This window comes from Macrobrachium nipponense, chromosome 3, assembly GCF_015104395.2.
Source record: "Macrobrachium nipponense isolate FS-2020 chromosome 3, ASM1510439v2, whole genome shotgun sequence".
NCBI lineage: Eukaryota > Metazoa > Arthropoda > Malacostraca > Decapoda > Palaemonidae > Macrobrachium > Macrobrachium nipponense.
The window spans coordinates 86,582,233-86,604,732 of NC_087202.1; positions in this window are offsets into that span (position 1 = coordinate 86,582,233).

Consider the following 22,500-nt stretch of genomic DNA (forward strand, 5'->3'; position numbering starts at 1 on the left):
CCCGTTAAAATTTCATTTTCACTTTTATTTGAAGTCTCGGTTTTGTGAGTCTTCATCTTCCAGTACATTTTAGAACTTAAAGGAAAATCACTCATTCTTTTCGTTTGATGTACTTTCCTTTGTTATGTTTATTTGCTGTAAGCGGTCATTCCCTAAACTTTTTATATTATCAATATAAGAACCTCGAACAAATAAGTAAAGCAAAGCAAGGGGAGAGAGAGAGAGAGAGAGTTACAAGAAGTTACAAGGATTAGGATGTCTCAAAGACTTGTTAGTCCATCCGAGGAGACATCGTGTGCTCACTTATCTGTAGTAGCAGGTTTTACTGATCATTCACAGTGCCCTAATGATTTTGCCTAACTTTCTTTTATACTCTTCCACACTGTTGCTGTTTACAACTTCTGGTTGCAGTTTATTCACGTGTCACATATCTTGTATACAAAGAAGTTCCCACAGTGGGATGTGTTGTATCTCTTCAGTTCTAGTTTCCATCCAGAGAGAGAGAGAGAGAGAGAGAGAGGTTATTACACTAAAAACTGACATGTCATTTTCCATGATACCTGAAGATGGTAACAGTGACAACCTATATACAAAGAAAAATGATCAAACCTGTAAGATTTTATGCTCTGTCTTAATTTGAACATTTTGAATTCCAGCGCATATCACAGGACCTTGAAAGGCAGAAGTAAATATGAATATTGAATGACTATTAAGAATGTAACTTTAGTCAATAGAAAAAATATATTTCCTTATCACGTCGAAAAATATTGATGCTCCGGAGCAAACTTCAAGTTCACTCCAGCTGAAAATGGGTAACGCAGAAAACACTTTCTCCGTAAGGCCATTTTTCTCAATAGTTTGCTAAACAAACTCTATCACGAAAACATCCCCCAAAGAGAGCGCATTACTGGAACAAAGTTAGGATCTCCAGATAGCACTTGGAGGAAGTAAATGTTTATAGATGGGTATCAAATGTGTTTTAGGGAGGAATGAGGATACTAAAAAAAAAAAAAAAAGTAAAAATAGGAAAGAAATGTATTGTGAAAATGCTGCGAAGCTAGAGAAGTACACTGGAGAGATGAAGGGGAAAAAAAAACAAACATATCGATATTTATTGAAATTTAATTTTAGGTTTTCATGGGCAGACACCAAACGTAAAACGAAACAGTATTTAAATATCGTAAATATACCCACATTTATGATTGCAGTAATCTTTCAGTATGTGTCAAATGGTGTGATGCATCCTTTTTAGACATTTGCTTCTAAATGGCCTTCTCCGTAAGGCCATTTTTCTCAATAGTTTGCTAAACAAACTCTATCACGAAAACATCCCCCAAAGAGAGCGCATTACTGGAACAAAGTTAGGATCTCCAGATAGCACTTGGAGGAAGTAAATGTTTATAGATGGATATCAAATGTGTTTTAGGGAGGAATGAGGATACTAAAAAAAAAAAAAAAAAAAGTAAAAATAGGTAAGAAATGTATTGTGAAAATGCTGCGAAGCTAGAGAAGTACACTGGAGAGATGAAGGGGAAAACAAACATATCGATATTTATTGAAATTTAATTTAGTTTTTATGGGCGGACACCAAACGTAAAACGAAACAGTATTTTAAATATCGTAAATATACCCACATTTATGATTGCGGTAATCTTTCAGTATGTGTCAAATGGTGTGATGCATCCTTTTTAGACAATTTGCTTCTAAAATTGGCCCCTGGACCCTTCTGTGTTGTTTACTTGACTGGAAAGCTTATTGACAAACAGAAAAGGAACATGTTAAAATTGAAGGTTATACCTTGGTGCAGCTAAGGGCCGAAAGAACGCTCCAAACACCCTTTATGAATGCCTTCGGTGCATCTTATGAGGTGTACGATGGGTACTACGGGGATCTGCAATTATTATAAGTGACCCAAAACATGAATTAGAATGACTATGGAAGTTATATAGATCTGAATATTTTGAACACTTCCATGACAGATTAAACGCTCACTCCTGCCAAATATTTGAATAGAAGAGTGTTAGGCTCTATGTTGTAAAGCACCTAATTTCGACATCCTAAAAAAAGCAATACCACGCAATTACGGGGGATCACTGAGCACTTTTGAAGGCAATAGAAAACGTGAGAGATAGAACTTGTCTTTTTTTTTTAGAATACTCTTTTCAACAAACCCAACTATATCTAGCAATTAATTTTATGTCGAATCAAGATGAAAACGCTCAAACTAAAATTTTACATTCTGTTGTCTGTCATTCTGTGTTTTAGGGAATGATAGCTTTGCCACCTGCCTCTTGACAGCTTGCGAATTGGATGGGGAAAATAATAACTGTTATCAAACTTCTGTTGGGCTAGACACATTTATAGTTGGTGGATTAATGACAGGTGGATTCAGCTGACAGTCGATATTTCTGTTGAAAAGGACAAGGAAAAGTTATTTTGAAACCTCTGACCGGTGTTGATTAATATGCCAGCTTTTGGCGTTTATGTACAAACACATAGTACATGAGTACATGCGCACACATGAACAAACACACACGTATATATATATATATATATATATATATATATATATATATCTATATATATATGTATGTATTGATATATTATATATATATATGTATATATATATATTTATATATATGTGTATATATATATATATATATATATATATATATATATATATGTATATATATATATATATATATATATATATATATATATATATAATATATATAATATCATACATGTATATATATATATATACATATATATATATATTATACATACATGTATATATATATATACACATATATATATATATATATATATACATATATATATATATATATATATATATATATATATATATATATATATATATATATATATATATTGCTACGAGAATTAACTATCTAAGGCAACTCGCCTTTCAAGAATAAAATGAAAATTAATTGTATATAAAATTAAATCCTCTGTTGATTAAATCCATTTGGCGATGCGCTTGACAATAGTTCTTTGAAAATTGTCCCTCCATTCTCCTTCTGATCTCCCTCTCTTGGGCTTGTGACTGCCATAAGCCTCTTATTCCAGATTACTGACCCGAATTCGGAGACAATGCTTCTGTAGCTGAATGGCCCCTGGCACTGATCAAAGGTGGCCACACCTTATACATAGCTTGGGGCACATATTACTGGCCCACCCTCGCCAAAAGAGAATGTCTAACTGCTTTTATCTGGCCAGTGGCTGCATCTAAATGCTATTGTATCAGCCAGCCTTTGCCAAGAAAGAAAGCTGGCACACCTGGAATCCAATGAGCCAGTCATCCTCAGAGTTGTTAAGTAGGCCTGCATCGCAGAAATTTGAGAGAGACAGAGGAACAGTGCCCGCCGAGTCGTATCTCCTGATCGCCCTCTCCTTTAGAGCCTATCTCCCTGAGTGGCTGAATACTCAGTCCTAGTTTCTTAACTCGGTGCCAATTTCTCCCTCCCGCCACCCATTGCTATAGCGACAGGATTAGGGTACAATAAAAGGAATTTGAGGTTATCCAGTCACTTAGCTTTTTCTTCTCCTAAACGTTTCCATTTCATAGGACAATTCTTACATAGACCTGACCTGTCATGATAAACTTGTGTCGTAAGATTATTCAGTAGTATTTTATGAAAAGAGGATTTCTGTCGCCCTCAACGCTAGCCTCGTATTCTTGTTATTAATGCTAAACTATTAAGTGGTTGTGTGCCTTTCTCCATTTGCAGAAATGAGTGCTTATCACTGGGGTCCCTTCTGCCACGACTGTATGCTTGTTAGTTGGATCTAGGAAATCCTATTCCAACATAATGAACTGTGCCATTAAATTGAAGCTCCTGGCACCCAGATAACGTCTATTATTCATTTCATCTGCTGCAGCAGGACCCCAGTGGCCTGCTGTATTCCTGCTTATCTTCTGATTATTTTTGTAGATACATGTGATATAGTTATCCTTAGAGTTTTTATCCAAAATCCCTCTAAGTAAGCCCTTCGGCCTCATTTCTTCTCTTTTGTTTCATAATTGTAGGTGAATATTCAGATCAGTAATATCATTGTGGTAAGTTATTTGGCCCCACCTATAATGGAATTATGAAAATGACGGCCTGATCATGATCTTGCAATCTTGCTTAAGCAAGATCTCAGCAATTAACTTGCTAGCTGAGTGGAAGTCAATAAAGGAACACTTTTAGCGTAAAATCCGTTACCTGTGCATACACAGTCGAACAGACGTTACTTAGCGTAAGTATTCTGTTAATTTAATATTACTGCAATCGTAATTTGTGACTGGAATTTCTTTAAATCTTAACCTCTGTGTTGCACGCACACCAAGTTATCATTTCCTCTCTGTGAGAAAGATAGTTATCATTCGAAACACAAGAATTTGCTGCTACAACATGTTAACTGGCAACCCCGTCAAGTACAGGACATAATTAGCGTTGCTGCATTGCTAAATTTCTCTCACATACCTCAGTAATTAATTTGTCATTGCATAAACACTCGCCTTGTCCCAAAATTCCTAGTCCGTTCATTTAAGCACTTACAATTACGATGTGTAAAAAGTTGTGTTTCCTTCAGTTTTTATAAGTCAGGGTGCGAGTGTGCATTTACCCTCACGCCAAAATCAGCTGATCGCATAATTTGGATTGTATCATCAGCTGAACGGCAAGAATAACTTTTCAGAATTATCTGCCGTCATTCCGTAAAAAATCCGTACGAGACTTATATTGTTACAAAGCGTTGTTATATCGCGGATGTGTGAATAATTTTAAATTATTACCCACGATTTCTTATCGTGAAATCATTCACACACTTTTACGACCATCTGTTAAAAGTATCTCAGAGTCATTCTAGCTTTCGTCAGGTTAACTTTATGTAGCAAAAAATTCACATGATTGATTACTGCAACGTCTCATTGCATGATTACTTAAGAAACGTACTCGCCATATTTGATTCAAATTTATCATTTGCTGCGAAATAAGCATAACTATTTGTGCACGTAACTATTGTGTATCCATAGAAGCTATCGCTTCATACCCACTCAGAGCAATAAATTTCAATTAGTCTGCACAAACCTCCCGCACCCTGAACATTGTTCTACGTGTCTCTTTTTTACTATACAAACCCACCGAGGCCTACCCTGCTCTATTTTACTGCTTTGCGAAGAATTAAAAGAGAGAAACAAATTCGCTACCTCCGTGTTACCATACACGGCTGAGCTACTCGAACATAAGTGGGAACCGAGAGCTCCCATCATTGATCTTTACATTCGATTCTCCGGGACGAGTCCTCACTAGTACTAAGTGCCATAAATCAAGTCATTGAACTCATCCCACCTTCGTACCATTGTCGCAGTGTTTTATTTACATTGTTCAGAACAAACAAATACTTCTTCGAAACAAATTACAGATTCTTCGGAACAAACCAGAACCGTTCTCTTGAACCAAACTAACTCCGTTTCTCGGAACCCATAACCGGAACAATTCCACTGTTTTTTTGGGACCTCTCCTCTGCAGTTGGCAAATGAGCAATTGTCGTGTGAATGTAATTTATCGCTCACCTCAAAAGTTTTGCGTATTCCGCCTAACTTCATCGTGATCTCACCGCACATTGAGTGCCGCACCAAGTCCACCTCATTTGCAACTTGGGCCGTGTCATCACCATCCACACCACGAGTGCCACATATCTTGCCCTCCAGCCCCCTGGCACATAATTGCCAAACAACAACCACCACTATTGTGTATGAGATCACAACTAGCACCGTGTCCCTGGACATCGAATGCCACCAGCGGATCCTTCACCCTACTTGCATTTCAGGTGACTCCTTTCTTGGTCCTAGTGTGTCACACACTCACTCCAAGGAACGCTCCCTGTGTCACCCTCTCCATAGGGGGCACTCTCACTGTATTCGTGGGCACTTGCCCGAATTACTGCCCTTAGCATCTGACTCAGTGCCATTCATTTCCGCCCTGTGAACCCACTTGTTAGTTCTCTAGAACACCCTCGCTCTTAGTGCCAGTGCCACCTTATCAAAAAGGGGCACAGCTATTACTGAGTAACCTACCACAGGTGCTCTTATTTACTAGTGGTGCCTCCATTGGCTCACACCGTTTCATAAGCACACCTGCTAGAGCAGAGTGCCATTTCTCTTCCGTGCAATTGCTTGAATGGCTAACAAACCGCCCCCTACTCCACACATCGCTTACTCCTCCCAAAACCAGTACAACCTGCCACAATCCACCATCACCATGGCCGAAAATTTCAATTCATTCATGGATTTGGGGTAGGAGGCAGGTTTCAAGGGAAGAGAGCTCACTCAATGGGTACAAGAGCAGACAGATGCCTTACTCCAGAGGGAAAGACTGCAGAGAGAAGAGGAAACAAAGCAGAAATAAGAAGAAACAAAGCAGAAAGAAGAGGAGAGGTAGCATGAGCTAGCTATGAAGGACAAGGGGCAAGCTCAGCAAGCTAATGTAGAGGCCTGGCTCAATCATAACCAGCTCATACCTCGGTGATTCCGCAGTGGAACAAAGATGAGCCAGAAGCTTCGTTAGTAGACGCAATGGAGCACATCTTAGGGAACTCTTCTAATGAAGCTGCGTTCTCCCGTCTCCTTGGGAAACACATGTGTGGAAAGAGTCTGGTTGCCTTTTGATCCTTAGACGCTAGTGCTTAGGGTGACCTAGAAGAGGTCAGGAAGGCGGTCATCAAGGCCTACGAGCTCACTCCTGAACGCTGGAGACAATGTTGGCGCGGCTGACGGAAGGATGCCGGTCAAACCAAGGTCTAGACCTTGGGTCAGACGTGGAAAGATTGGGCATATCACAAGACTCGAGCTGTTAAGCGCTGGCTAGAAGCCATCGACGCCAAAACGTTTGAGGCACAGCTAGAGCACATATAGATGGAGGATTTCTTTTATTATGCTCTAAGTTCCCTAGCCACCTGGCTGTGTGAGAAATATAATATGCATATCTTTGTGTGTGCTGTGGTTATATATATATATATATATATATATATATATATATATATATATATATATATATATATATATATATATATATATATATATATATATATATATATATATGTGTGTGTGTGTGTGTGTGTGTGTGTGTGTGTGTATATTATTATATATTGCTACTGTCAAAATGCATATATCCCTTTTGACTGTATAAAATATTGTGTATAAGATTTTGGTAACATTTTTTCAGATTCCTGGATAGCTTAGAGATAGGATGTTTTAAATGTGTGTTCAGATTTCGCATAACATAATTTAAAAGAATATATAGCGTAGAATGTAGAAAGAGAGAGAATATCTTTGTCCGTTCAAAGCTAGATTTGTTTCAGTAACTTTTCATCCCCTCAAGATTAAGGGAGTTCGAGTCTTCATTGTGTTTTGGGATTCTGTCATCATGTATGATAAGGGACTTCTGCTTCGATCGATCGAGTCGAGTATGTGTCTTTTTTTAACAGACTGGTCTCGTATGCGTATGTCTTTGCCGAGAGTAACGTGCAGATTATACGTTTTGTATGTAAAGTTGTGTAAGATTTCGAAGCTTCTAGAAAGAATTGTTGCCCAAAACGTTTTGTGTCGTCTCCAGTCCAGCTTCCATAAGGGAGAAGTTTTTCATTACATCTTAGATACTCGAGGCGTTCAGATCTCTCTCTCTCTCTCTCTCTCTCTCTCATAGTACTTTTGATTTTAAAGTAACGTAACGATTTTGTACTTATTGAATGGTCACTCGTAACTTGTAAATTTCAGATTTGATATTTCTTAGAGTTTATTTAGTGTTATTTAGTGGTTTTTGTGGAATCTGAACAAACATTGTTGTGTAACGGCGCCTGGTTTTGTGAAAGTGTGAAACAAGCCTGCAGCAAAGAAAGAAAGAAGTTGGTATACCAAAAAGGCAAAGTGTGTTATATTTTTATTAGTTGCAACTAATAACTGATAGGAACAGTGGGTAGGTAAAAACTAATAACTAATAGAAACAGAGGTTTGGTAAAAACTAATAACTAATAACTATTGGTTACTATGGTTTAGAGAACTGATAACTAATAGTTACAATGGTTTGAGAGAAACTATTTGCGTTTTTACACATTGCAAATTTTTGTGTTTTGTGTTTATTCATTTGAAGTGATTTTTATGTTTTGTGCATTTGTCCATTTTCTTATTGAAGTGTGTCTTTTTATTTTATATTCTGTGTGATTAATACTTTTAAAATTTTGGTATTTTCCACATTTTTCTATGTTTTCATTTGCATTCATAATTTAATTAACTTAGTTATTTTCATTGCATAATTGTTGCACATTTAATTGAATTTAACACTTGTGAATTAATTTGCATTTACTTAGAATTCTTTTCAAGTTTTATTGTTGTTTAGCATTTGTGAATTAATTTCCAAATTTCAATTATTGCCTAACACTTTTGAATTTCAATTGAATTAATTTTCTTGATTTTTTTTGATAAATTAATTTTGATTTAATTTTACTTAATTTGATCCAAGAATTAATTAAACTTTACTTTGTTTTCAAGTAACAGTAATTTTCCCTGATATTGTAAATTTCACTTATAAATTTTGAGTTTAATAATAAATTTTTGTATTTAAAATTTTTATAAGCGTTTTCATTTCTAACCAGCATATTTGCATTTGATTATATTGATGTTAGGTAGAAACATAGAGTGGTAATTGATCTGTTTTCCTTCAATTAACTTGAAGTGACTTAGAACCAGGGAAATACTTAGACTTCTGAAATCAGGGAAATACTTAGACTTTTAAAGTTGTTGATGGAGTGAAGCCCTTTGATTAATTTAATTACTTACAAGATTACCTCACACCTGTTTTGATGAACTTAGTCTGATTTTCTGCAATACTGGTAAGTTGTTAAGGGATCACTGTTGCCTTTAGAGTATTCAGTCGTTTAGTACCTGTGATGAGGGTTCAGGTGTCTGGCTTTTGTGAGGTATCAATTAATGAATGGTAAGTGTAATAACCCAGATACTTGGCACTTCGTCACAATATATATATATATATATATATTATATATATATATATATATATATATATATATATATATATTTATACTACAGCACACACAAAGATATGCATATTATATTTCACACACAGACACACACACACACACACACACACACACACACATAATCTCTCTCTCTCTCTAAGTAACCAGCGTCTCTCTCTCTCTCTCTCTCTCTCTCTCTCCTCTCTCTCTCTCTCCATTTAGTCAGGTAATCAAAATGAGAGAGTTGCATTATAAAAAATACATTTATTTGATAACAAAAGATAATGATCCAAGTATTACTGACTAACTTAAAAACCCCAACAGTAAATGTCTAAAAAGTAATTGTCACACCAAATGTCTATTCTCCTATCGGGACTCCCTCGGTCCCCCCATAGTTCCTTGCCAGAACCGTCTGTTTCAAAGACATAAGAAACCACTCGTAAGTACACACATAAGTTTAACAACAACGTCAAAGATTGAATATTCCCATAAAATGTTAAATAGGTAACAAGCCACTCTTTGGCTAAAATATTATAGGACTAACCCAAGCAGCCGGAATATTTCAAGCACTATATTATAAAGACACTTTCGGAGAGCACCACGACATCTTGTCTTTCTTCCAAAGACGCCTCTATCAAAATCCCCCATAGACTTGGGTATCATACATCATAAAAGGAAGAGGCGCACACGCACATACGAATGCACATTTCAACAACGCCTCACATTACTGGCTGCAACCAGTTTCCCAAAGGCACTTTGGAAAGAGTTCATGAACTGAGTACATTGACTCATCTAACTATGCAGTTTTATCTCGCGCCACCCACAGAAATCATTCATCAGCTTTTCTCGGGTCGTTGCTTCTCCACATTCCAATAGGTCACAGCAAACATATTGGCAATATATCATTAATTATAACCCTAGGAGTAACATATATATATATATATATATATATATATATATATATATATATATATATATATATATATATATATACTACAGCACACACAAGATATGCATATTATATTTCTCACATTGCTAGGCAGGTGGATATATATATATATATATATATATATATATATATGTATATATATATATATATATATATATATATATATTATATATATATATATATATTATATATATACTATTATATAATATATATATATGTGTGTGTGTGTGTGTGTGTGTGTGTGTATGTATATGTATGTATGTATACATGAATATTTGTCACACTTACACGCGTGGCTTTGTTTTATATTTACAAACATTACCTCGCAAATATGGTGTTTACTTGAAATTATACATTCAGACCTAAATAAGTAAAAACTAAATTTTCTGCCCAGAAATTTTTCTTGTTGCGTTATTTCTTTGTGGAGTCTTAAGATGTCTCCCCGCTTCCCTAGAGAATTACTTACTAAACACTAAAAGGATAAGACGTTTTGTGATGTTGATAACACAAAGAAAAACCTTGACACAGACAGACAGACAGACAGACACGACACCGACAGACAGACAGACAGACAGACAGACAGACAGACAGACAGACAGACAGACAGACAGACAGACAGACAGTAGTGTTAGAGGAGTCACTTCTGTCATTCAAAGATATTGCGCACATTTTGTACGGTTAACTAATCAGTTGTCATCACAAATGTAGTAGAAGCAAAATGAACAAGGCCTTGCTCTTCTCAATGACAGAGCTGCGCACTAATATTGCAATGAACAATAGTCTGTTGCGCTTATTTTTAAGAAGGAAATTAGGGTCTAGTATAACGAAAAATATTCCAGTGGTTTTACGCTTATAAAATATTCTAAAACTGTGTTGTTAGACGTTTAAATATATATATATATATATATATATATATATATATATATATATATATATATATATTATATTTATATCTATCTACCTGTTATATATACATAGTATATACATATATATATATATATATATATATATATATATATATATAATATTTATAACAACTTTATCACGTAATTCGTGTATCACACATCACCACTCATCGAAAGTGAGGTATTGGTAGTGGGTCCTGACCGGTTTCTACTTTGTTTTCCTTCGTTAGTGGGTTGGAAATGATGCTGGAAAGGGGTTAGGACCTACACCTAGTCTCATTTTTTTACCTGTGCTGATGTGGGATATATATATCTATAAATAAAAATATTATATATATATATATATATATATATATATATATGTATGTATGTATGTATATATATATCTACATGTATATACACACATCATACATACATATGTATATATATATGTATATGTATATGTTTATGTATATCATATATATATAGATATATATATATATATATATATATATATATATATATATATATATATATATATATATATATATATATGTGTGTGTGTGTGTCTATATATATATACTTACATATATATACATATATATACATATATGTATATTTCATAATACATAATTGAAAAGCACACGTAATGGAAAAGGCATTTAACTGTTTGTTTTGTTATGTTTTAGAAATCTTTTATTTTCGACTTTGATTTCCTCAAGAACACATTCTGTTGATCAACGTCACCTTTGTTGGAATTAATAAAAGAGAGAGAGAGAGAGAGACTTTGCTCTCATTTAAAGAATGGAAAATTACTTCATACAATAAAACCTGAAAAATTACGCCAGAAAGAGGTAGAAATACTGTATGTTTAAATAGTGATAAATGCGTCCTGTATTTCCATTAAAATTGATTTGACCATTCCTAGGTACCGAATTACCTTTTTGAACCAAATGTTATTGCAAGATTTCTGAATGCAAATGTATAATTAGTAATATGAAAGTAGTCCTTCATTTCATCAACTTGTCCGTAATGCTGGATAATATTATATCCTTGATGAAAGTATTCCGTAGCCCTTGCTAAGTCCACATCGGTTGCTCTCTCTCTCTCTCTCTCTCTCTCTCTCTCTTTATTCCCTTTGCATCCACCAGGGATGCAAAGGAAACAAAGGAGAGTATGATAATGGTATTCATTGTTCATTTACACTTTAATAAAAGGGGGTAAAATGTACCATTTACCTTTCGCATAGCAACAGCAGAGCAAAGGAAGCGAGAGAGGGAGGGAGCAGCTAAATGGAACACAGAAATTGCTGGATGCGGAGTTTTACTTGCCGAATAAAAGGAGATAGATGTATAACTAGACAGACGATAGTGGGCCTGGTTCTTTTAGTCTTTTAGGAGCTAAAAAAGAAATAAGTCTGAAAAGGAAATATTTATTGGAATGAATTTAGAAAAATCGGTTTTCCACATATACTATAATAGCTATTTAATATTTTTTGTTTGTTCGTATAACAACTACGCACGTACACATAAGAGCATTAAACAGGTAGGGTCAACCTCGAGACCTGGTAGGATTTGTTTCAAGTGTCCTTCTGTTCCCAAAACTCTCACAGACCGTCTCGTCAACATTTACTACGTCGTCTTCTCCTTTCTCTAGACATAAGGAAAACACAGGCAAAGAAGAATTCCAGAGTATGCTAGTAAAGAGGATAAGATAACATGAAGTATATTAATTCAGGTAACGACAATGAAATGATGTAAGCAGTATCAGAATTAGAAGTTTTAGCGTGTTTTGCAGCCATAGCAGTTTTATGTATATATATATATAATATATAATATATATATATTATATATATATTATATATATATATTTATATTATAATGTAAAGATCTATATATATAATATATATATATATATATATATATATATATACATATATATATATATATATATATATATATATATATATATATATATATATATATATATATATATATATATATATATATATATATATATATATATATACACTAGCTGGTTACCCGCCCTACTGGCGGGTCCCAACTAGATTGGTCCGTGTAACCCAGAGCATAGTTTATGAAAAGAAAATAGATAAATCAAGCCATAATTGAATACAGTACCATGACCTGAATTGTGAGGAATGAAAATCTGACAAAAACAAACAACATCCTTGAAAATGAATATCAAAATGAAGCATAATAAACATATATGGAAGGAAAAATTCTTGGTGTTGGCAGAGAGATTCCAATTCACCGGAGAGCCTTTTGGTAGACTATGTTCTTAGCTTTTCCCTCCGGTGACAAAATGAACAGGCGTTCCAGAAAGTCCACTCTTGAGCACGCCACATAAAGCTGCCTGTGAGAAAAGCAAGGTTGCTCCAAGTTGGTGCCAGCCACTCTGAGAGACTGTCCCTGGACTTTATTGATAGTCATGGCAAAAGCCAACCTGACTGGGAACTGAAGGCGCTTGAAACTGAAATGGAAAAGAAAGAAAAGAGAAAGCTCCTTTCTCTGACTCTTTCTGGCTCCAACCATCACTGTCTCTTTCACTCTTTCTTCTCACTAATACCAACTCTCTGTCTCCCAGTCTCCAAACAACCGCTCACCTCTGTCTGTCTGTCTCTCTTTCCCTCTCTCACTTTTTCCATCTTTCTCCTACCTAACATCCCCTCAACTCTCTCTCTCTCTCTTCCTTCCCCTCTCGCTCCTTTCTCTTACTCTCTCTCGTCGCTCTTAATTCCCCTCTCGCTCCTTTCTCTTACTCTCTCTCTCTCTTTTCCTCTCCCTCTTGTTCCTTTCTCTTACTCTCTTTTCTCTCCTCCAACAAACACTGTCTCTTACCCTATTTCTTCTTAGTAATACCAACTCTCTCTCTCTCTCTCTCTCGCTCTGTCTGTCTGTCTTTTTTCCTCTTTCTTCTCCCTAACACCTCGTCTAGTCTCTGTCAACCCCCTTCTAAAACCACCCTCTTTGACAAGTCATATGTATACAGAAATTTGTAAAGTAACTAAGTCTACGGGCATAGCCAGCCCCGTTTCATGGGTAGAACCAGCTCTGCTTTAAAGAATCCCTTCTCACCCTTCGGAAGAGGAAAGTAGAAATTTTGGGAGGCCGGGCTCCCGGGGGTTTCCGGGCTCCCGAACGTAGGTCTCGACCTTCCTGGGGTGGAAACCCATCACCGTTCCGAATCTCAGTACCGTCAGACCGACGGTTCGGGCGCCCATACCAATCTTACATACATACACACATTGCCAAATATATAATATATATATATATATATATATATATATAGTATATATATATATATATATATATTTATATATATGAGTTCATTTCACATTACCGTGATTCATATACATACATTCGACAAGAAATTTCTTATTGAATAAAAAATTCCCCTTCGGTTAACAAATACGAAATTATATTAATTCTGAGATCGAGCGAATTAGATATTAAAGGACATTTGTAGCTCGATGTATATATATATATAAATATATATATATATTATATATATATAATTATATATATATATTATACATACATACATACATACATACATATATAAAGAAGTAAATACATTAAAAAATTTACTATACAGGATGAAACATTTATTCGCGTGATCAGGAGAGAAAGCACTTCCATTGACAACGAAAGTTAAACTAAAAGTCTTTCTGACAAAATACCAGAAGCGCAGCCTCTCTCCGCCGACCTCCAAGCTGAATGAATATCTATCGATGAAAGGAAAGAAAACTAATTAAGGGAAACGTCAACGTCAGAAGCCAAAGTTTGAGTCATTTCCGGATGCCGAAACCGAGAAAGAACTCTCTTTATTTCCCGGATAAAGACTTATTCCATATTAATGCGGCACACGCCAAAACCACTGACTTCGTACTGGACCAAATTTCGGTAAATTTTTCGTGGTATGAGTAGGAGAGGTCGGGAGCGCTTGGATTTCGTTTTACTGGTTTCGGAATAGTTTTTTTTTTTTCACAGACGAGACATTATTATTATTATTATTGTACTTAGGAAGCAGACCCTCTCTCAAGCATACTTTATTAAAAGTAATGGCTACTTCAGCAGCGTTACACTTGTATAGATTCTTCTGTATTTTCCGAATAGCGGCTTTTTTCGTGCTACTTAAACAGGCTAGTAGAGCGCCTATAGAGGTCATGATCAAATACAGTGTCAAAATCGGTGTATATATTTCAATTTTACTGATAAAATATGATATCATAATGACTTTGATGACTATGATATCATAGTTTATCAGTACAATTCAAATATATATACCGATATTGACACTGTATTTGATCATGATCTCTATAGGGGCTCTACTAGCCTGTTTGAGTAGCACGGAAAAAGCCGCTATTCGGAAAATACAGAAGAATCTATACAAGTGTAACGCTGCTGAAGTAGCCATTACTTTTAATGAAGTATTATTATTATTATTATTATTATTATTATTATTATTATTATTATTATTATTATTATTAACTGGAGAAAAGTAAAATCAGACTTTGTATCTTGTCGAGCAAATTTACAAGTTAGAAACAACTGAGGATCATTATAAGAATAAGATCCATAAGCTTCAATTTAGTTAGTGGCCGTAATATTATTATTATTATTATTATTATTATTATTATATTATTATTATTATTATTATTATTTATTTTCTTTTTTTGCTCTATCACAGTCCTACAATTCGACTGGGTGGTATTTATAGTGTGGGGTTCCGGGTTGCATCCTGCCTCCTTAGGAGACCATCACTTTTCTCACACACTTCTGCATGAGTCCTGGAGCTACTTCAGCCTCTAGTTTTTCTAGATTCCTTTTCAGGCATCTTGGGATCGTGCCTAGTGTTCCTATGATTATGGGTACAATTTCCACTGCCATATCCCATATCCTTCTTATTTCTATTTTCAGGTCTTGATACTTATCCATTTTTTCCCTCTCTTTCTCTTCAACTCTGGTGTCCCATGGTATTGCGACATCAATGAGTGATACTTTCTTTTTTATTTTGTCAATCAACGTCGCGTCTGGTCTATTTGCACGTATCCCCCTATCTGTTCTGATACCATAGTCCCAGAGGATCTTTGCCTGATCGTTTTCTATCACTCCGGATGTTTCTTATGGAGGGCTTTTGCCACTGAATCATGCCTCTTTTTGTACTGGTTCTGTGCAAGTGCCGGACATTCGCTTGCTATGTGGTTTATGGCTTCATTTTTCTTATTGTACTTCCTACATATGGGAGAGATGTTATTTCCATCCATCGTTCTTTGAACATATCTGGTTCTTAGGGCCTGATCTTGTGCCGCTGTTATCATTCCTTCAGTTTCCTTCTTGAGCTCTCCCCTCTGTAGCCATTGCCATGTGTCATCGCTGGCTAGTTCTTTAGCCTGTTTCATGTATTGTCCGTGCATTGGTTTGCTGTGCCAGTCCTCTGTTCTGTTTGTCATTCTCCTGTATTATTATTATTATTATTATTATTATTATTATTATTATTATTATTATTATTATTATTATTATTATTATTATTATTGAAAAAAGGTACGAAACTATAATATTGACATTCAAATGCCACAGTAGTGTTAAAAATAGATTTTTAACCTTGTACAAAAATACATTTTTAACACTACTGTGGCTTTTAATTATTATTATTATTATTATAGGGAAAGGGTTATCGGACCACATTGCCGTAACTAATTATGTACGTACATAAGGAAATTAATATATCGGGCTTATTAGATATAAAATAAGAACAATATTCCAGTTTTCTTACTTATACTTTTATGGTGTGAATGACATCGATGGTAATGATAATGATAGTTGAGGAATTACTTAATTACAGAAAAATCTGAATGCTTCTCTGTAACTTTTCACAGTTATAAACACAAAATTCCCGTGCAGCTCATTGGCACCACCTGCAGTATTTTACTATCAACAAATATCAAAGATTAGTTCAAAAGAAGTTGTCCAAGAAATCTTAAAAAGATAATGTCGACTATACAGACATGTAAGTAATAATCCAATATTGAGTAATGTGAACCTTGCCAGTTTAATTTGTAACTCGAAGACTGAAATTCTCCAACTATATATTGATTTTAAAGGCATCTACAATAAGATGAAACTCAATAATATAAAATTTTACATCATATTTTTAATTACAGATATACTTTTGACTTGCTTTTTTTAAAGTAAATTCCTTATATATATATATATATATATTATATATATATATTATATATATATATATATATTATATATTATATATATATATATATATATATATATATATTATATATATATATTTATGTAAAGGAATTTACTTTTAAAAAAAGCAAGTCAAAAGTATATCTGTAATTAAAAATCTGACGTAAAATTTTATATTATTGAGTTTCATCTTATTGTGTGTCTGTCTTCAAATTGAACGTATTGTAAATATTTTAATTCATTTTCTGAAAATGTTAATTTTTATTCAGATGTGAGTCTGAAACCATGTCCACCTGTTATGCAAAACAATTTTTTTGATCACAATATTTAAAGGAACAGGGAAAGAAAAAAAAAATCTTTTGAATTTTCAATAAACAGGAAACTGCTGTACTCCTTGAAATCAGAATTAATGATCGGAAAACAGGTGTCGCGAATTCCTAACGAGCCTCACTCGCGCACTAATCTGCTCTTTACTTACTTTGTTGGATTATTGGTCGTCACTGTGATCAACTGAAATTCATTTCAAACTTTAATGTCTGTTTCAAGTTTCTAAGAAGTTTTGTTTGGGAAAAAAAGCTGTTATCCAAAAGAGTGGACCTCACAGATGGTCCCAGGAGTCTGCGTTTGTCGTTCATTGTTGGACAGCCATACAAACTGCACAAAGCGCCTCAGTGGCGTTGTTGGTATGGTGTTTGCGTCCCACCTCGGTGGTTGCGAGTTCGATTCTCGGCCATGCCATTGAGGAGTGTGAGATGTGTATTTCTGGTGATGGAAATTCATTCTCTACGTGGTTCGGAAGTCACGTAAAGCCGTTGGTTCCCCCGTTGCTGAATAACCACTGGTTCCATGCAACGTAAAAACACTATACAAACAAACAAACGGCACAAAACCTAGAGTTCCTTAACTTAACTTTCATCAAGGAAATAACAAATTAGAAACTGGTACTTAGTACGTTTGGTGAACGCCATGACGATTACGCATTAATTCAGAAGAAACGTTGGATAGTTTCATTGTTCTAATTACTAATATAGAAAAAATCATGTTTACCGGTATCTAGGAATTGATCTTGTATAGGGTGACCGTCGAGAGGACATACGACTAAGTTTTGAATATAGCAATGAAACGCCGCCTCTTAGCATCAGAAAGATTCAGTAGAAGTATCTGTAATACCCAAAATGACCTTTCAACTTCTCGAGTTCATCACGCTTCGTTCTTCACACTTTTTGTTTAACGATAACCTCATTCTGACATATCGGATATGGGTTCGAATCCTGCCAAAGGCGTCAAAGTATCTCCAGTTGATTCTCTACATGGATCTTAGTCTTTGTAGCGACAAACATAGTATAAAAAGGTGAAGATGTCAAGAAGTTAGGAGGTTGTTGTGGCCATTACGAGAGACGACAGATAACAGATGCGGGTGTGCATGCACGAAATAAAAAAAGTTATCACAAATAAAGTTAGAAGCGGCGGATGTTAGAGAATGATACACTACTGATTGTGGATAGTGAAGAAACAACATTGTAAAGATCAGTCAAAGAGTTTGTAATTGTTTGTAAGCAGTGAGAGTTGAAAACTAATACAGGTAGCAAATTCCCGAGAAGTATACTAGTATTGCACCAGCCACGGTTTTTTTGCCATGCCCCTAGGTTAGGTTGGGTTAGTTCAAAACGATATTTAATAGAAAGTTTTAGTGTGAGAAACACAATGGGATTATTTTTCAAGGAGGTTTTATTGTTAGATTTTAAGATATGTCGTCCCACTTTTTCAGGGAAGATTCGGAACTCGGTTACAGTTCGGGAATATGCAGGTAAGAGGAAGGCTTTGAATAAATTAAATCAAGCAAGATGGACAATGAATGTTAATAGAGATAATAGAAGAATAGAAGCGGTTTTTTAGTTACTATACTCCTTTTTTTCCATCTGTCCACCCGCCTGTGGTGCTTTTGTACGGTAACACTGCGTCCCCAGAACGTCCAGGGCTTTAGATAATTACGCTATGTGTAAGTTTTAGGTAAATAAAGGATATCAGGGTGAACATTTGCAACTGAAAAGTGTTTTAATAATTTACTGCATGCGAATTACACCGTTAATATTCGAAATAGGATATTGTTATTATTATTGAATGTAAGCTGCCTTTTCGGGGTGGCGAATGGAATAGCCAGACGCAAATTCCATTAAACAGATCCTAAACCAAGTTAAGTCATATCGTATCTGGCTAAAACCCACTTTATAAAAATTAAAAGTATATACTGATATACTTACGTGTAATGAAGTAATACGTAGCTTAGTAAGAGAGTAGTTGTGGTCCAGTAAGTTGACATCTTGCCGTAGTGAACAGCGAGAGAAGCAATTTTCCTGCCACTGCGTCTGGCTGTTCCATTCGCCACCCCGAAAAGGCAGCTTACATTCAACAATACTAACAATATCTTATTTCGAATATTAACGGTGTAATTCGCATACAGTAAATTATTAAAACACTTTTCAGTTGCAAATGTACACCCAGATATCCTTTCATTTACCTAAAACTTACACATAGCGTAACTATTCAAAGGCCGGGACGCAGTGTTACCATGCAAGAGCACCACAGGCGGGTAGACAGATGGAAAAAAACCAAGTATAGTCATCGTCTTCTTTCTCCCGTTATCCCTACATGAAGGGGTCGGTTACCTGATGCGCCTTCTCCATCAGGCATGGTTTTTTGTTTGGCAAAGGAGGTTCTTTCGACAGCATGCCCTTGCTGTCATCAACCACAGTTATTGGCATAGGGCCCAGTCTTTTACTAAAAAGTACGACTGCAAGGCAGCAGTTTCCACAGTTATTGGCGGTGGGCCTACCCTTTTACTAAAATGGACGACTGCAAGGCAGCAGTTTCCACAGTTATTGGCGGTGGGCCTACCCTCTTACAAAAAGTACGACTGCAAGGCAGCAGTTTCCAACAGTTATGGCGGTGGGCCCTACCCTCTTACAAAAGTACGACTGCAAGGCAGCAGTTTCCACAGTTATTGGCGGTGGGCCTACCCTTTTACTAAAAAGGTACGACTGCAAGGTAGCAGTTTCCACAGTTATTGGCGGTGGGCCTACCCTTTTACTAAAAAGGACGACTGCAAGGCAGCAGTTTCCACAGTTATTGGCGGTGGGCCAATCCTTTTACTGAAAAGCAAGACTGCAAGGCAGCAGCTGTCATTTTAGTCGCCTTGTACGACACGCAGGACCTGGGGTGGTAGTATTCTTAATCCCTACCACAGGATCAGTTGTTTGTTACTAATATTTGGGAATATATAAAACGAATGAAGGTAAAACGAGAAATCATGTGAATTAATGAATTGATGAAGCCAGGAGCGTGTCTGGAAGCCAAAAAGAAGGAGGATGTAAAACGCCCATAAAAAAAAAGGCAACTTACGAGACGAATTTTTGCTTGGTATATGTCGATTAAGCCATGCAAGGCAGAGAACATTTTAGGAGTAAGAGTAACTGATAAGAAAGGATGAGAGAGAATAGAGCAGGGAGAGTAGTGGGTGTTGCGACTCAATGATGATAAGCCTTCTGTTTATGAAGAGGAGGCAATTGATGGAGTAAATAATTTTCGCATAGGCTATACGTTTTATGCACGGCTCTTCAGTTAAAGGATAAATACGGCAGTGACTACTGACTTGCTTTCTCTGAGGAGCCATCCTCTTTTTAGGATTGGAGAATCAATTCGTTCTTGAAATATTATACTTGTAATAATACTGGATTTTGAGTGTAGGAACATTCCACACAAAATAAAACGCAAAAGGTTTATATATATATATATATATATATATATATATATATATATATATATATATATATACACATACTATATACATACACATATATACATATAGGATATATATATATATATATATATATATATATATATATATATATATGTCTGACACATATGTGAGCCAGAAATTTATCTCAGTGGAACAAGCTCTTCATTTTTGGTTAATTTCCAATTATATATATATATATTATATATATTATATATATAATATATTATAGTTTAATAATCTCTTATATATATATTATATTATATATATATTATATACATATATTCACCTTAAGAGAAGATTAGTGGTTTAAAGACCTATAGTCAGGCAAAGGTAAATATCCAGTCCTGATAATCTGTCCTCTTCCTCAGTCCTAGATGGCTTCCAATTCGTCTTTTCTTGATGGTTCTCATTCACGGAGTCCTGTTCCTTTTCCGCATTTTTTGGTCGTTAAGCTGATAAAGGAGTTAATGCAATTGTTTGTAATATTATGAGATTTCGTTGTTTTCAGATAGTTTATAAGAAAATTTCGGTCATTCCTCCGGTGGTCCAACGGAACGGTGTAGCCTTTCGTTATTTTTTCCTTTGGGTGCTGTGGCTTGATAAGAGCAAAGAGTAGCGGCCCCGACGTTCTTTGGATCCCAGAATAATCAAGCGGGATTTTGGATTCTGTGAGTCCGTAGGAACCTTTCCTTTTTACTGTGATATCGCAGCGTGAATGACAGTCCCCTTAATAAACAGACCTTGGAAACGGTTTTAACCACCTGGTTTTATTACAAATATCCAAACGTATGAGTTAATTTTTTTAAATATCACAAACTCATTTAAATACTTTTTATCTTTACTTAGCGAAAATAGTTGAAATGCATGCCTTTTTCTTCTGACCAAAATTTTTCGTATTTTCATTATATGCCTATGTGACTTGGGAGCTTATTCTACCAATGAAAGGCAAAGAAAGTTTGTCCACCATAGCATATGGAATTTTCTTCAAATTACCAAGGACAAGAATCAGAACTTATATTATTTTGCATTTAGTGTTAATCAGAGTTTTTCTCAGCAATTAAATCTTCACTCATAGTTGAACAAAAAACTTGTTTTTTTTTCCAGTAGATATTGAATCCGTTTTCAAGTTAATGTCCTTTCATTTGTTGGTCGGTCTGCTGGTACCAAGTCAACTAGGTATGCATATTTAGTAATATTTTTTCTCTCTCGCACACACACTCATTACACACACACATATATATACATATAAATATATATATATATATATATATATATATATATATTTATATAGATAGATATATATATATCTAAATATATATATATATATATTATATATATATATATATATTATATATATATATGTCTAGTCTCGAAATGAATAAAAGGCAGCTAGTGACGTTAGGAATAGAAAAATTTAGGCATCCCTCTCAGTTTTTCTAAGTAATGGATAAAGTTACACACACACATATATACATACATACATACATATATATATATATATACATATATATATATATATATATATATATATATCCTATATATATATATATATATATGTTTGTGTGTGTGTAATTTTGTCCTTTGCTTAAAAAAACTGAGAGG